Source organism: Urocampus carinirostris, chromosome 2 (genome assembly GCF_059441175.1).
Source record: "Urocampus carinirostris isolate Australia breed hairy pipefish chromosome 2, RoL_Ucar_1.0, whole genome shotgun sequence".
Classification (NCBI taxonomy): domain Eukaryota; kingdom Metazoa; phylum Chordata; class Actinopteri; order Syngnathiformes; family Syngnathidae; genus Urocampus; species Urocampus carinirostris.
This window is the reverse complement of record NC_142350.1, coordinates 66,462,889-66,481,516: the sequence shown is the minus strand read 5'-3', so window position 1 is coordinate 66,481,516 and position 18,628 is coordinate 66,462,889. Positions and strand designations below refer to the sequence as shown.

General features: G+C 39.5%; 1 long non-coding RNA gene across 1 annotated transcript in view; it reads left to right on the top strand.

Annotated features, from left to right (window-relative positions):
• Nucleotides 1-17,774, top strand: part of LOC148373040 (uncharacterized) — a 33,008-nt gene extending 15,234 nt beyond the window's left edge. Inside the window, exons 3-4 of the long non-coding RNA XR_015849582.1 lie at nt 8,736-8,835; nt 17,133-17,774. This is a non-coding gene — a long non-coding RNA (uncharacterized LOC148373040). The remainder of the gene's footprint in view (nt 1-8,735; nt 8,836-17,132) is intronic.
• Nucleotides 17,775-18,628: the final 854 nt, after the last annotated feature.

Below are 18,628 nucleotides of genomic sequence, written 5' to 3'. Positions count from 1 at the left end.
TTCACACCTAGGGACAATTTGGACCGGCCAATTCACCTCAAATGCATGTTTTTGGAACGCGGGAGGAAACCGGAGTGCCCGGAGGAAACTCACGCAAGCACGGGGAGAACATACAAACTCCGCACAGGAAGTCTGGAGCTGGATTTGAACCCACGCAGGAGGTTCCCATGACATGAACTGTGCCGCACAAGCGCTAACCACTGCCCCGCCGTGCTGCCATATTTAGTTTCTTTTGTCTTTTTTTAGCATATTTGATATTGGAGTAATCCAAAAGTCATTGAAAGTAATCAAGTTAAAGTAACCCTACCCAACCCTGTTGATAAGTATGGTTAGCATCCGCTAATCCTTCGCTGCTTCACCCGCTGGCATGAATTCTACATCTCGTGCCCATGTTAATTGTTGAAACCCCTTTTACACTGCTGTTCCCATTCTAAGTGAATATCCTTTTGCTAAGTTGGAGGACAGCATGACAAAAAATGGAGGAAACGCTTTGGATTTCCAAAATTTCCTCAAATTAGACTCTCCAGCATATAAGGTACCGTATTTTCCGCACTATAAGGCGCACCGGGTTATAGGGCGCACCCCCCAAAAAATAGTTTTTGGTCCTATATCTTCCATACATAAGGCGCACCGGATTATAAGGCGCCACAATGGTAAAGTGGACAAAACAGTCAGATAGTTCAGTCCAACTTATTACCCCATTCCCAAAGCTTGCAAAGACGCAAATACGTGTCGAGAACACGTGCGGATGCGGTGTCCGTACGATGTCACTCAAATGCATCGTTCCAAATATTATTCGGAAGGTTAAAGTCTTGGGATTCAAGAAATGCCAACCATTCCTTAGTTTCTATTTTCTTTTTCGGTCACAACTTTACTATCCATATGACAATAAACACTTGAAATTGAGTTTAATTTAAAAAAAGACCCATCACAGAAACATCCAGATCACTCTGAAACAAGATACTGGGAAAATATATAGCCGGAGTAGCTCACCGAAGTCGTTGCGTTCAATAATAATGTGCAACCATGATCCTCTTATATCCGTGAGTGTAGTAAATCCAGGAGAGTAAAATTTTTACAAATACAGAATGGTAAAACATGTTTCCTCTATGCCGTAGACAACCAATCTTGCTATTCACATTCATCTTTTTCGGCCAATTGCAGGCTTTGTTTCGCCCCTTTAGCCTATGCGAGCCTGTAAATGATAAAAAGGATCCGCCCCCTTTACCTCCGAATAACTTTAGCCAATAGTGATCGATTCAAATGACGATTGACACATTGGCTGGGAAATGAAACGCCGGCATATGTATCCCAGCATACACTGCGGACCACATCGCCTACAAGGAAAAATCTAGTCGGCCTTGCGACTTAATATTGATCCATATATAAGGCGCACTGTATTATAAGGCGCATGGTCAGTTTTTGAAAAAAATAAAGGCTTTTAGGTGCGCCTTATAGTGCGGAAAATACGGTACACAAATGGCATACTGAGTTACATTCCATTAGTCTATATTTCAGGCAAACAGGAACGCTGAAATGAGGGTCTTTGAAAATCAATGACATTGTTTCCTTTACAAAGAGAAAGTAGAACGGCTGTTTGTAAGTGGATAGAGGCCAGGGGGAGTTGAAATGACACCATTCCTCCCAACCTTAAACACAATCACAGTTTTACCACCTCTATCGCCAGTAAATGTAATTTTTCAAATGAAATGTTTGCCGAGCATGAAAGGAATCGGGATTGTTTCAAATTGCCGAAGGAGTTCGGTATTAAAGGGGGCGTTGATGGCGATAAGGGCGTCCGACAGGGGTAATCAAGCCGACAGTAACCCTGGAGAAAAATCCGAGTCCTCAGCTTCCACGGTCGGCAGTAATTGGTCAATCAGATCAGCGATGGCTGATTGAAGGTGTGATTTCTTCTCCGTCCCCGTAAGACGGAAAACGTCCCCCCTGCCGGCGGCGGACACAGATGGGTGTTTACAGTTTGTTCTGTGGGTTTTAATCATAGTGTCTCTGTCACGGTTGCCATGGCGCCCAATTGGCCCCGCCCGTGTGTCTTTCTGTTTATTGTAAGCTCAGCGCTGTCACGCTTCCTTTGTCAGTCTGTTAACGAACCTCTGCCCCGCAAGACCTGAATTCTGACTCGGTCCTGTTTTCCTGCTGGTAATTCCTGTCCGGTATTGTTCCCGTTTATTTTGTCCTGTTTAATATTGGTTTCAAGTTTCGTCCCAGTCTATTTTGTCCTGTTTATTATTCCCTCCAGTTTCCAGTCCCGTCCAGGTTGTCCTGTTTAATTTGGATATCCTGATTTATTATCTATCCTGTCCGTCCCGTCCTGTCTGGTATCACCTCGGGCAATTGGAATCGATCTCGTCGGTCTCTGGCTTCCTGTCATTCCACGCCAGACCGCTGCCTAACGTGCATGACTCCCCTTTTCCATTAAAATAAAAGGCTTGCGTGAGAACGTCACGCGTTTGGGTCCTGATCTCCAGTTCTGGTTCCTGACAGTCTCAACCGTGAACATATATTGTTTGATGAGCTTCCATCTAAAGGATTCCTTTGTGATTGTAAACTTTAGTTAAAACTGTACCATTTTTAAACTGGACTGAACCCTTTGCAAACTCAGTCCTGCTTTGGTTTCCAACACTCGCGTCTCATTCCCCCGGGAATTGCATTTGAGTGTGCGGGCGCAGGGGTAAAATTTTGAAGTGAGTGGGATATCACTCTGTGACAGTTTCTTGACTTTAGCGCCACCTTGACAAGGTGGGGGAATCAAACCAGGGTGTTAAATTCAGGGTCTGGTGTTCTGTTATCCCCTTTCACACAGTTGTCAACACGTCTATGGATCCCACTGAAAAAATCACAGGTTTACATTGAACTCTGAATCTCTGTTGTCACTACTACCAAATCAAGTTTAGAACATGAAATGGTGATACCTTTCACATAGTATATTTCCCATCGCGGAATGTTTGACTTTTATAACCAATAATAATCAAAAACTAGTATTCCGTTTAAATAAAACCATGTAAACATGCATGATAACCTTACATAATAATCCTAGTCCGATTGCAATGGTTGAGTTAAGCCTTCCATTTTCCCATTACTCGTGCATGCATATGAATTTGGGTAATCCAATTGCTTGTGTGCACATGGAGTTTCCCCTCATCTGGAATATTTCTATGCCGCAAAGCACTGTGGGACTTGTAGTACAGAGACAAATGATACACGCAAACTCGGGTTTAAAAAATGAAAATTGTGTATTGATTTGTCTCGGACATTTTATTTACTGTCCCAATGGCAAAAATGCAACAGTTTTATACGTTCATATTTAGTTGATACAACAGTTGGATCCATCCATTTATAGTGTAAGTGTCATGGTTGCCATGGCGCCCAATTGGCCCCGCCCGTGTGTGTCACGGTTGCTATGGCGCCCAATTGGCCCCGCCCCTGTAGCGCCAGCTGCGGCTCGCTGAGAGATTGGTTTTCTTTCTATATAAAGCTCAGTGCTCTCTTGCTTTGGTTGTCAGCCCGTCAATGAACTTCTGCCCCACAAGACGTGGGTACTGACTCGGTCCTGTTTTCCTGTGACATCTCCAGTCCGGTATTGTTTATTTTTGTACTGTTTAATTTCGGGTTCCAGTTTTTTTTACGTCTGTTTTTGTCCCGTTTATTATTTTCTCCAGTTTTTGTTCCCGTCTAGTTTCTCTTGTTTAAATTAAATTAAATTAAATTGTTTAAATTGTTCCAAAGTTTGACTCCGCACACAGACACACACATAATTTTCCTGGTGGTTCTCACTTTTGGGATTATGAATTCACTACAGCCCCTTAAGATATAATTTTCCTCTTTCCGAATGAATAATTTCTGGATATTTTCTGGCACTATGTTTTTGTTGACCTTAAATAGCAGTTGTGCAGTGAAAAATTTGACTAAATCATCTGTTCTAAATCATCATCTTGTTGAGTTCTCGTTTTTTGTTCTGTTTTTATTTTAATGTTCGAAATAAAGTTTTCATTCATTCAACAATATATCGGGAAAAATCGAAACGACGGCCCGTGTGAAAGGATAAACTGTGTGAACATTTTTTAGGGGAGTGGGGGGCTAGGAGATCTTATCTATACTTTGCATTTATCGTGCAAGTGTCAAGTAGAAAAACAGCTATTGTTGCCCCCCACTCACACGTCCCCGTCCACCCCCCCCTGGAAGTAGACTTTACAGTCAATAGAGCAAGTCCACTTGTCACTTGGGGACAAAGCGGCCCTTTGCCTCCTTTTCAGTCCCGCCGGGTCGGAGCAGCCAGACACTTTTCTCAATAAGACCCTCTGATTCTTAACCGTACCCCTCTAGATACCCCCTGCACCCCCTTCTCTTCTTCAGACACCAACAGGGTTTAGAAAATGGCTTCAGTGTTGTCCAAAGGAACAGCACCCCTTCTTGTCACATGGTTTTGAATGTATGACCACTGTGCAAGTCCGTGGACAAAGAGATTAGTAAAAGGTGTATTTTCCTGAACTGCGTGGCTCCGAATATGTTAACAGTGTTTGGTTTTGGGCTCAGGGCCCCCCAGTGGACTTCTCCCATAGACTCTGTGTGTAGACGGGGCGGCAGTAGCTCAGGAGGTAGAGCGCTCGTCTTGGGATCAAGGGATCCCAGTTCGAATCCCGGCTTGTCCGTGTTACATGTCGAAGTGTCCTTGGGTAAGACACTGAACCCCTAACACCCCCAATAAGCATGGCTGCAATACAAGGCCGCTATTGGGAAATGTGGAGTACACTGTAAAGCCCTTTGGGAAGTCTTGACTTGAAAAGCGCTAAATAAATGCAGATCATTTCATTTCATAGACGGGAATCGTTGCACTTGGCAGTTGCATACCTGTCAATCTGTACGTTTTTGCCGTACAAAGTACGTTTATTATGCATTTTAAGACGTGTACGAAGAAAATCAGTACGGAAAAACGCAAATTTGTCAATGATGGGTACCATCTGGTATACACCAACTATGACAAAACGGCAAATCGAGTCAAACGAGTTCGCCGCGGTAGCCTCTATCTCGGTATTTTTTTTCCGTTGCAAACGAAGCGAGCGGTTTGATGCTACTCTGCGCATGCGACTGCTGCCTAGAGATTTCCCATCATGCATCATTCCGTTAGCTTAGCATCAACCAATCTTACTGATCGTGTAAACCACATTTAAGTCTCATCTCATCTCATTAGCTACACTGCTTATCCTCAGTAGGGTCGCGGGGGTGCTGGAGCCCATCCCAGCAATCATCGGGCAGTGGGCAGGGGACACCCTGAACTGGTTGCCAGCCAATCTTAGGACACACGGCGACAGACAACTCACTCGCTCATTCACACCTAGGGACAATTTGGACCGGGCAATTCACCTGAAATGCATGTTTTTGGAATGTGGGAGGAAACCGGAGTTCCCGGAGGAAACCCACGCAAGCACGGGGAGAACATACAAACTCCGCACAGGAAGTCTGGAGCTGGATTTGAACCCACGCAGGAGGTTCCCAAGACATGAACTGTGCCGCACAGTCTTTTGAGCTACAACATTAGCATAGCTTGAAGACACCTGTACATAAAAACTTTTTTGCTGACACATTTCCCGAGTTTTCCGTTAGCTTAGCATCAACCAATCGTACTGATCATGTGAACCACAATTAGCATTCAGCCAAGAACACACAATCTTTTGTGCCATTAGCCAAATTATTCATATCATAAAACAATAATTCAGTGATAAATGAATACATAAAACACATGGGTTGCACTTACATGAAACGTACGGCAGGGAGACTCAAACTATCATCCCGGGGGCCACAATTGGACCTGGGGCCGTGAGTTGGACACCCTTAGCAAAAAACCCCCAATAATGACTAAAAAAAAATTCATTTAAACATAGAGGAAAGAATTTGTTCAATGCAGCCAATATTGGGCACCTCAACCCCGTTGTGAGGCCCGACGCAATCTTTTGTGGCCATATTAGCATAAGGCACTTTTCTGCGGCACGGCAGTAAAGCGCCCCAAAGATGGACCCCACTCCCCCCAAAAATGTCAAGTGCCAATTAGGAAAAGGTTTGCCGCCCATTCATGGGGCCACGCATCCTCCCCCATGCTTTGCGCCCCGACTCTCTCACACTCCATCGTCACCCTGTTTTTTTTGTTTTTTTTTCTCCGTTTCGCCATCAAGTCTTCTCCCGGGTGACACCACAGACAAAAGAGGAAAACCAGTGCACCTCTTTTCGTTCTTTGTTCTTTTTTTTGCTATTTGTTAGCATTGCGGCTAAATCCGGGCCCCTTATTATTAGCCTTGTTCTTTGACATGCTACATGCTAATTATGCTATTTTAGCAATCATAACAGTTGGATTTCCAACCTGAATTGAAACCCTGAAATACAAGTGTATTCCTTTTTAGATGACAGTAGCTTTTTTAAAATGGGTTGAACATGTTGTGACAACGAAATTGGGCCTGGCACTCCAGTTTCACATATTAGCAAGTGAGGATAAAAGAGAACAAGAAGATAAAGGAACAAAGAAGATAAGGTTGTAAAACAATGAGGATAAGGTTGTAGATATAATTTACACAATATTTACACAAGAAATAAGCAGTCTTTTATTAGCTTAATTGTTATCCTAGCTTGAAGGCGCCTGTACGTAAAATCTTGGGTCAATGTTTGATTGCTCGATGTAGCCGTTTGATTTGCATCAACCAAATTTAAGTATTCAGCCGAGAATGAATTAATATGTGACAAAGTACTCTTTTGTGCTACAATGCTAGCTTAGCATCCGTACGCAAAATGTTTTGCTGACACTTGAGTTCATGAGTTAGCCATTAGCTTAGCATCAACCAGTCATACTGATTGTGTGAACCGAATTTAAGTGTTCAGCAGAGAATTTATTAATTACTGACAAAGCATTCCTTCAGGCTACAACGTTAGCCTAGCTTAAAGGCGCCTTTGTATGATTTTTTTTGTTATTTCTTGATTTCTTTACTTAGCCTTTAGCTTTGCATCAACCTATTGTACTGATTGCGTAAACAAAATTTAAGTACTCTGCCAAGAATAAATTAATGAGTGACATAATAGTCTTTTGAGCCACATTGTTAGTTTACCTTGGAGACATAAACTCTTTTGTCAATGCTTGATTTCCTGATTTAGCGATCAGCTTAGCATCAACTATTCATACTACTTGTGTAAACTAAATCGAAGTATCCAGCCTAGAATAAATTCATTATTGGAAAAGCATTATTGTGAGCTAATGTAAGCTTAGCTTGAAGGTGCCTTGACAGAAAATATTTTTTGAGAGGCTTGATTTTCCGAGTTAGCTGTTAGCTTAGCATCGACCAATCGTACTGATCGTGTAAACCACATTTAAGTATTCAGCCAAGAACTAATGTGAAAACGCAGTCTTTTGAGCTACAACATTAGCTTAGCTTGAAGACTCCTGTACACACAATCTTTTGTGCCATTAGCCATTAGCTTAGCATCAACCAATCGTAGCGATTGTGTGAGTGACAGAAAACGTGGATTAATCGATCTTGTAAACCCCAATTAGCATTCAGCCAAGAACATATAAGTGACAAACCAGTCTTTTGAACTACAACGTTAGCTTAGCTTGGAAATACCTGTACACACAATCTTTTGTGCCATTAGCCTTTAGCTTCGCATCAACCAAACGTATTGATTGTGTAAACCACATATAAGTATTCAGCCAGGAACACATTAGTGAAAACGCAGTCTATTGAGCTACAACATTAGCCTAGCTTGAAGAAACCTGTAGATAAAACCTTTTTGCTGACACTCGATTTCCAAAGTTATCCACTAGCTTAGCATAAACCAATCCTGTAAACCACAGTTAGCATTCAGCCAAGAACACATAAGTGACAAACCAGTCTTTTGAGCTACAACATTAGCTTAGCTTGAAGACACCTGTACATAAAATGTTTTTTGCTGACCCTCTTTTTCCTAAGTTATCCGTTAGCTTAGCATAAACCAATCCTGTCAACCACAGTTAGCATTCAGCCAAGAACACATAAGTGACAAAGCAGTCTTTTGAGCTGCAATGTTAGCTTACCTTGGAAACCCCTGTACACAAAATATTTTGTGCCATTAGCCTTTAGCTTAGCATCAACCAATCGTAGCGATTGTGTAAGTGACAGAAAACGTGGATTAATTGATACTGTAAACCACAATTAGTTATCCGTTAGCTTAGCATAAACCAATCGTACTGATCCGGTAAACCACAATTAGCATTTAGCCAACAACACATAACTGACAAACAAGTCTTTTGAGCTACAATGTTAGCTTGGCTTGGAAACATCTGCACACACAATCTTTTGTACCATTAGCCATTAGCTTAGCATCAACCAATTGACAGAAAACGTGGACTAATTTTCAGACGAAAAGTAGCCAATGATTAGTTTCGGCTAATTCGGTCCATTATCGCCTCCTTCTGCCACTCTAACTTGTCCCGTTTTTTTTTTTTCAAACTTCTCATTCATTCGTCCATTCTTTCATTTACCCATTCATTCATCACGGAGTCGCCGGCATAGCTCCCACCCTCTCTTCGTCTCTCACACGCTTGGATGTGATTTGCATTCATTTGCATAATGAAAGTCATTTGCATGCCGGGGGGCAGACTGTGCCATGAGAACACACATGCAAAGGCGAGTGTCCGCCTTGTTGTCGTAAACGTGTATCGCTTAAGAAATAACCTCCGATTTTTGCGTCCTGTGCAGGCTAACGTCGGACCGGCTAAACTAAAAACCACAAAAAATCAAACGAAGAAAAAGAACGGGAAGAATGTCCTCCCGGTTCGCCGTCACTCTGCCGAACCAGGTACCGACCGTCGGCCATCTTTAATCGCCGGGTTGTTTTTAATTGCGGCGGGTGGGCGTGGATTTCTGCAGAAGGGGTTTTTTTGTGTCCCGGTATTAAATCACCGGGCAGCTTCAATGCTTGTCTCTGGCCATGCTTTCAAGGGGCATCTGCATCTTTTTCTTCTCGGGCGCCATCTTGAAAGGAGGGGAGGAACATGCGCTGCGCACATGTATGTAGAAATACATGTACAAAAACCTACCAATGTATGCCATAATACCTAAATGTAGGACAATTCATTATTTCAATTGAATTGGTATTTATTTATTGCAATATTTATCCATCCATCCATCCATCATCTGCACCGCTTATCCTCAGTAGGGTCTCGGGGGTGCTGGAGCCCATCCCAGCTATGCAATATTTATTTTGTCGTGTACTTTGTCAACAGGGTTGGGTAGGGTTACTTTAACTGGATTACTTTCAATTAATTTTGGATTACTCTGATACCAAATATGCTAATAAAAGACAAAATAAACTAAATATGAATAAAATGATGACTCACAACACGTGGTAAGCTTTCTCTCCTGGCTTTGATCTCTTTGATATCCGGCAAAACGAACATAAAATGCGACAGAAACAAAATGAAAATCAATCCAAACGGCTTGCCAACATCATTTTTGCCGTTCCATGTATTCCGTTACTCCCCAAGCCTGCACGAAATTGAGTCATTTAGTATTTTCTTAATACACAATATTTTACAATATTCACGAAAAAAATACACAATTAAACACGCGACCAATAGATGACACAGTACATGGTAAATACACTACAAAACACCTGATAAATATGTGACAAAATATAAGACTATTTACCTGACAAATACATGACAAAAATATGAAAAATACATGACAAAATATAAGACAATATACCTGACAAATACATAACAAATATATGAAAAATACATGACAAAATATACATGACAATATACATGACAAATATATGAAAAATACATGACGAAATATACATGACAATATACATGACAAATATATGAAAAATACATGGCAAAATATATGACAATATAAATGACAAATACATGACAAATATATGAAAAATACATGACAAAATATATGACAAATAGACGACAAATAGATATCAAAATACACAATAAATAGGTGACAAAATTTAAGACAATATACATGACAAATACATGACGAGTACCCGACAAAATACCTGAACAATAGACGACAAAATACATGAAAACTGCACAACAAAACATACAACAAATACACAAAAAACGTAAGACAAAATCCAGGACAAATACCTGACAAATAGACGACAAAACACATGACAAATACACCATAAAATATATGACAAAATACTCACAATTACGTGACAATTCGATGACAAAACACACAATAAATACATGAAGAAATTTAAAACAATATACATGACAAATACATTACAAAATATATGACTACATACATGACAAATACAAGACAGAAAAAATACAAAATACATGAAAACTACACAACAAAACACAAAACAAATACACAAAAGACATAGGACAAAATCAAAGACAAATACATGACAAATACACAACAAAACAAATGACATATACACCTTAAAATATACGACAAAATACTCACAATTACATGACAAATCGATGACAAAACACACAATACGTAGTTTAAGACAATATACATGACAAATACATTACAAAATATATGACAATATACATGATAAATACATGATAAATAGACCTCAAAATACATGAAAACTACACAACAAAACACACAAATACTAAAAATACACAATATGACAAAATACTCACAAAATACATGATAAATACACAACAAGACACACAACAAAAAACGACAAAATATATGATGAAATACATGTAAAATACCTACAAAAGCACGACAAAATACACAAAAAACGTATGACAAAATCCAGGACAAATACATGACAAATACACAACAAAACAAATGACAAATACACCTTAAAATATACGACAAAATACTCACAATTACATGACAAATCGATGACAAAACTCACAATACGTGGCAAAGTTTAAGACAATATACATGCCAAATACATTACAAAATATATGACAATATACATGACAAATACATGATAAATAGACCACAAAATACATGAAAACTACATATCAAAACGCACAAATACACAAAATACACATCATGACAAAATACTCACAAAATACATAATAAATACACAACAAGACACACAACAAAAAACGACAAAATATGTGATAAAATACATGTAAAATACCTACAAAAGCACGACAAAATACACAAAAAACGTATGACAAAATCCAGGACAAATAAATGACAAATACGTGACAAATAGACGACAAAACAAATGACAAATACACTTTAAGATACATGACACAATACTCTCAATTACGTGACAATTCGGTGACAAAACACACAATAAATACATGAAGAAATTTAAGACAATATACATGACAAATACATGACAAAATATATGACTATACACATGACAAATACAAGACAAAAAAAAATACAAAATACATGAAAACTACACAACAAAAAACAAAACAAATACACAAAAAAACATGGACAAATACATGATTAATAGACGAGAAAATACATGATAAATACACAATAAGACACACAACAAAAAAACAACAACATATCTGATAAAATACCTTACAAAAGCGCGACAAAATACACAACTAAGTTTAAGACAAAACACACGGCAAAATAAATGACAAAATACTCGGCAAATGACGTTTTTAATAATTAGGTATTATGCGATTGATTTCTATGTTCATTTATTCATACAGTATATATTCCTACGCATTTATTCATGTATCCATTTCTTTCTACATATGGAAGCATTCATCCTCCACTAGTTGAGAAGTCTCTCTACTGAGTCAAATTATTATAAAATTCTAAAATAATGATAAAAACACACATTTCAAGTCATTTCCCCAAAAATACACAAAATAGAAATAATCATGTCATGATAAAAGTAAATTATATGCGTTCTCCCTAATTTTGAACAAGGCCAGGATTGTTCATCCCTTCATGCGTGCTAACGGCTCCATTTGCGTCAATCTAGCTAGCGCTAACTAGCCGAGGCTAAAACAAAACGCTATGATGTCCCTGTCGCACCACCGTCGGCCATTTTCCTACCTTCCCTCCGACATTTTGACGACATTACGAAGCAATTATGGTTTTAGCAACTTATGTCATTAATAATTACAATACTACTTAATTGACAAACAGGAAAACACACTCTTAATGCTAAACTTATCTATCTAATAGCTAAAGTATGCTAGTCCCATGCTAGTCCCATGCGTATTTTTAGGAATTAAATATTAAATATTTAATTTCTTAAATAATTTAACTAAGTGAACTCCATCGAATTAGTCGAATTAGCCAAATTAGTGTCGCTTGAGTCTCCGTCAAGCCTCCTCTCGATTCTCCCTCGATCTTCCCAATCTTCTCTCGACCCGCGTCTCTCCGCCAGCTGGTGTGCCGGCCTCTCCCATGGGCGCGCCAGGAAAACCCCCATGTGGCCCCACCACCTCGGAGAAGAGCGTCCCGATGTCTGAAAAAACTCATAACAGCAGAGCGCTTATCAAAACAACTTCTCCAAACAATGCCTGCCGTTCTGCGTCAGAGTTCTGTTATCAGAGTTCCCCAGCCAAAACATTCCGAATTTGGATCAGCATGACCTGGCATTGAACTTCAGCCTACCCGGTGAAAATCTTCATTGCACTCGATGAATGTAACCTGTATTCAATCGTATAAAATCCTTTCTAGTAAAATGTATAAAATCCTCTAATATGCACGCTGCATTTTAATCAGGGTTGGGTAGGGTTACTTTAACTGGATTACTTTCAATTACTTTTGGATGACTCCAATACCAAATATGCTAATAAAAGACAAAAGAAACTAAATATGAATAAAATGACAAAATTTTGTGCAGGCTTGGGGAGTAACGGAATACATGGAACGGCAAAAATGATGTTGGCAAGCTGTTTGGATTTATTTTCATTTTGTTTCTGTCGCATTTTATGTTCGTTTTGCCCGGAGATCAAAGCCAGGAGAGAAAGCTTACCACGTGTTGTGAGTCATCATTTTATTCATATTTAGTTTCTTTTGTCTTTCATTAGCATATTTGGTATTGGAGTCATCCAAAAGTAATTGAAAGTAATCCAGTTAAAGTAACCCTACCCAACCCTGATTTTGATCCCAATAAGAAGGCATAACTCCTATGTTATTTGTGAACAACCGTTCTTCTTTACATGTGTTTCACCTCTCAGTAGTGCTCAGTGCTGCCTGGCATATAGTGGCACCATTTGGTACTACACCAAAGATGAATTAAAGAATCTGCATTATTGGTGCGAGCGACTTAGCGTTGCGCTAACCAATCCTGGGTTGGCTTTTATTTAACAGGTGGTATATTGAGAAGGGTCTTTTCTTTTAAATAGGGTGAGGGGTTCTCAGCCCTCCTCAATTTATCCTGTAAATTATGCAGAGCTGAAAACAAAGCATCCTCAGCAGACAGTGGAGTGGCGGCGCCGGCTAATGAGATGATGAAGAGCCTGGGAGCTGGTTGAGGGTCCCCATTTTTAAGGGTAGGGGGGATGCATGGCCGGCAGCTTGCGTCTGGATCTTTGTGGGGAACAAGGGGGGTCTGCAGGATGACTGGCAAAGAGGGGGCACGCACCGTCTCTCCTCGGCAGACTGCAGCTGCCTGGGGAAGCGGCGTGGCAAAGGGGGTCCCCCTTAACCGATTCCCGCCCTCCCTCTTCAGAGCTGGCACGTAAGGGGCCCCCCGAAAGTCTGGGGAGCCTGGGAAGCACTTGAAGTTCACGGCCAGACCTCCTATTGAGCTGACAGTCTGACTGTTTGCTCAATCCGGGCCGTCTATTCAGGGCGGCCGGGGGGGGTCTCGGGGGTGTGGCGGTTGTACGGTTCTCGGGAGTGAATCCAGACTGGAAGTTTGCATTGAAACGAAGGTTTACATTGTTAATTAGAGGCGGGCCGTTCTCTCTCACGCGCATCCTCAGCTGCGCCACCTGCTGGGGCAGTTAATTGTCCATTAAGGAGAGAAGCCACTGAAGATCCTTCAAAAGACGAGAAACTTTCTATATTGCGACGGTGTTTTGGAGCCGTGCTCCCTAGACGCCATCATCAATCACTCTCTGCCGTTTGTTGGATAACGGCAGGTAACCACGGTAGATTAATCTATTCCAGGGGTCTCAAACTCATATTACCCAAGTTTAGAGTGTAATACTTAGTGACCACTAGATGTCACTGTATTGCATAATACAACTAAGAAAAATACTACAAACAAAATGGAAGATTACTAACTACGGAGACTCAGTGACCGAAACGTTTTCTTCTCAATTTTTTTCAACTAGCCTTTCATAAAGAAGAAAAACAATGGAAGAGAAGGAAAAAAAATTGAAAAGGAAAAATGAAAAGAAAGAAGAATGAGATAAAAAGCAAATGTGGTAAAAAAAATCAAAAAAAAGAAGAAAAGAGAAAAAGGGAACTATTAATGAAAACAAAGAAGAAAACGAGAAACAAGGAAAGAAACAAAAAAAGAGGGAAAAGAAAAAATCAAAACAAAAAAGACTGGAGAGGAGAAAAAACCCAAAAAACAAAAGTAAAACAGATAAAAAGCACGCTAAAAAAGAAAGAAAAAAAAAGAAAAAGAACTTTTTTTCAGGGTTAACCTTAGCAGCAAGATGCCAGCCATTCATATTAGCTCCCTTTAGATGAGCCTCAAATAAATAAAGATACCCCCTTCTACAAGTATTTTAAACATGCACTTTCATCTGATAAGTTATGTATTTTTGCTTATTAATCAAATTAATATCTACTTTTTAATCAATTAAATTCTATTTTACCTCCAGAAGGCGTTGAATAAGACGCCGTCCCTTTAATGGCTGTCCTCTAATAGCCAGACTTAGATATGTAACTAAATATATATATATATATATATGTATTAATATATAACTACTCCTTCTTGTGAAGTAACTCTGAATTTAACCATAAACATTATATTATATAATAAGTTATAAATTAAATACAGTGATACATATGAGCTACACATGAGATAAAATCCAAGTTTCGAAAATTTCCAGACATTAGTACTTTAAACTTTTAAATTCATTTTATTATCTTATTATTGTATTCTTATGTTCAATTACTATTTGAATGTGTTTTAAATGATCAGGAAGGTGTAGTTTATAGTCTTTTAGGGTTAACAGGGATGTTTCTTGGGAGGCCGGGAACGAATTAAGTGGTTATCAGTTATTTTCAATTAGGAAAGTTCGCTCGAGATACAAGCGTTTCGAAATATGAGCAGGATCCCGGAACGAATTGATCTCTTATGTTGAGGTATCACTGTATAACAAAATCGTCTTGGACATGTTTAATATTATGTATTTCTCAATTTCACTCGGTGCCATCAATATGGAAATACTGAACTGTACAAAGGCATTGTGGGAAACGTAGTTTTTGGTCGAAGCACTCTTGAAACCCGTTTACTTTAAGGTTCTCATTTTGAGCTCTCGTAAAATAACGTGGCGGGCCACGTTTGGCCTGCGTGCCGTGATCTATTTGATGAGCGGGTACCAAACAAGGAGGTATCAAAGGAGGGAAGAAAGTTAGTAAGAGTGATGGAAGGAAGGATGAAGGTAGAAAGGGGGGGTTAATGACTCCTCGACTCTGACATTAGCATTAGCCACGTGTTAGCTGCAAACTCACAATGCATAAGTCTTTTAACTCTATGCTTTCAGGTGTAGCTAAGATTTCAACCACGGCGAAGGGTGTTAGCGGGGATAAAAGTGGTCTTTAAGGCGACTGGTACGCGACAAAGCGCTAATGCTAAGCGCAAGCATGTGACGTCCCCTTTAGCAACGGCTCAGACCGAAATGCTCAGAGTCCAAATAACAAGAGGGTTCAGTGAGTGCAGCTTCGAGGCCTGATTGAATGCTAGCTCGTAGCTGCTACGTGTGTCTATAGGGACCATAGTTTCGAGTTTCTCAATAACTGGGCGCTATACAAGAACTGAATAGAGCCGCTGTTAAGGACTTCTAATACCATGAAACAGAATAAGAAATGAACAGAATATTCTGTACTTGTCAGTGAGTACAGCTTCAAGGCCTGATGGTATGCTAGCACGTAGCCGCTAAGTTTCTCAATAACTGGGCACTATACAGTTTTGTTAGCAATTCGAAGCATCCACTAGGATAGGTAGTGTAAGCCAGAGGATGTTCCGTGTCCCGCCCCATGCTCAACATCAGGGTTCCGTGATAGTTTTCCAGAAAGAAACAAGAACTGAATAGAGCAGCTATTAAGGACTTCTAATACCATGAAACAAAATAAGAAATGAACCGAATATTCTGGACCCGTTAACAAGACAAAGTCCTTCCTAGACAAACATTGCCAAAACGGCTGACCATATTTTTAAAAGGAAAGAAGCGTGGTTTGAGAAGAAAGATACTTAAGTGAAGGAGCTTCCCAAGCTTCCCAACAGACATTTATTAGGACTTGAACCAACTGATTTTATCAGGTCGTATGATAAAATAAGGACAGACTCGAGGCCTCCCTGTTATCAGTAAATTAGGACACCACTGGTTGGTTGGTCGGTTGGTTGAATGAATCCCTTAACCACTATGACCATAGGGGCTCTATTTCCTGTGGTGTGCTTTGGGCAGGTAATATCAATAATAGATAATTAGAACGATGTGATCAAATATTAAAACAAATACAGCTAGAAGTATCCTGCAATCATGACTACAAAATCAGAGTCACATTTTAAAAATCTAACGATAGCTAAAAAAATCAAGGTGGGAATCCTTGCTACATATTGGCTAGCTAATTAAAATGAAAAACCTCGTTTTAGAACCTTATAGCATAGTCTGTTTACCTTTGTTATAGTTTGTTTGGGCTCACAACTATTCCTCTCAATATTTTGGGGATTTTAGCAGTACGTTAGCTTCTGCGCTAACGCCAGATTGGTCACCCGTCACAGAATAGGGCTAACACTAATTTGCTAGCAAGCTTGAGAAGCTAATATAGCAGTAACCGTAGCAAACTACAGAAACCTTTTTGGTTTATTTTCACTTTTTTCGTAAGTTGTCATGGTAACCTCGGAGCAGACTCAAGGACCCCCCTGTCAATGACAAATCAGAACACCACTTAGACGGGATACATTGAGAAACTTTTACACACTGCTACTGCGACAAGCTAACCTGATGTCCATTTTTTATATTCTTATTTTAATTCATTTGTTTTTTGTCTTTTCAGGTTTAAGGATCCCTAAGCTGGAAGAATTCCGTGGTCGCTGTTCAGCCAATCAGAGCGAAGAACGAAATTTACGGCGGAGCAATCGACAATGTCGATCATAAAATTATTAAAACTGTGAATGGATGGATCGGGCGGTATGGTCGCCGCTCGCACCGTCGAATGGGAAACCCACGGCAGCAGTGAATCCTACTGCACTGTGATTGGACAGCTCGTGTTTCGGACACCGGCCAATGAGAGCTGTCGCCTTTAAACTCTATGCAAACGCCCGTTTGTTTTTTTTTATCTTCTGATGCTAATTTTTTTATCGGGCTAGAATAAAAAAACACATCATTATATCCTGTTCTTGACAATTCCACACTTAAGAGCACAAAAGCACTTTCACAACTGAATTAGAATTGTATCATTTTTTTGGGCAAGTGGCAATTTTCCCCCTATGCAAATCTATTTAAAGGGGCGGCGTCGGGTATGATTTCAGATCCATTAATCATAAAATCGGATGTGTGTTTTTGTTTTTGATGAGTTTATGTAATATGTGCAAGTTTGTGTGATGCAATAACTATGGGTGTTCACAAATGTGCCTTGGATGAAAATTCGGTTGCAATATTATTAAATGTTTACAATGAAAACAAATCAAAAGTGGCTTTTTTTTAGTGTACTGAGCGCGGTGTGTTCATGTACTATTTTGCCTCATAAACAGAGAAGCATTTTTGGCTGCAGAATGCTAATCGAGACGTTTTCCTCTCTCGCCCTAGTTGTTTATGTCACGTATTACCATTCGAAATAGAGACTAACGTGTACTTAGATTAAAATTATGTATACTGTAGTCAATAATACAATTAAGGTTCTGTTGTTAAAAATTTGAACCCAACATTTATTTGACAGCACTGTTGTCAACAGATTCGTGTCGTTCACGAACGGAGCGGCTCTATGAGCCGGCTCACGGGAGTGAGAGCCGGTTCCCCACCAGTCGGGAGTTGTTTCCCTCGGAGACGCTATTCTTGTGATCAGTTGAAATGCTTCTTCTTTAAAAAGGATAAAATTACTTTGTACTTTATATTTTTCTTTATAGATTTACACATTTTTAAATTGATTTTTCCCGTGTTTTTTCAGTCTTGCCGTTTAACTGTAAAATTGACTTTATTTTCCCTCCTTAAGTCATTTATAATAATAGATAGATAGATAGATAGATAGATAGATAGATAGATAGATAGATAGATAGATAGATAGATAGATAGATAGATAGATAGATAGATAGATAAATAGATGTTAAGATAGATGTCTAGATAGATGTATAAGATAGATAGATAGATGTCTAGATAGATAGATGTCTAGATAAATAGATAGATAGATAGATGTCTAGATAGATAGATAGATAGATAGATAGATAGATAGATAGATAGATAGATAGATAGATAGATAGATAGATAGATAGATAGATAGATAGATAGATAGATAGATAGATAGATAGATAGATAGATAGATAGATAGATAGATAG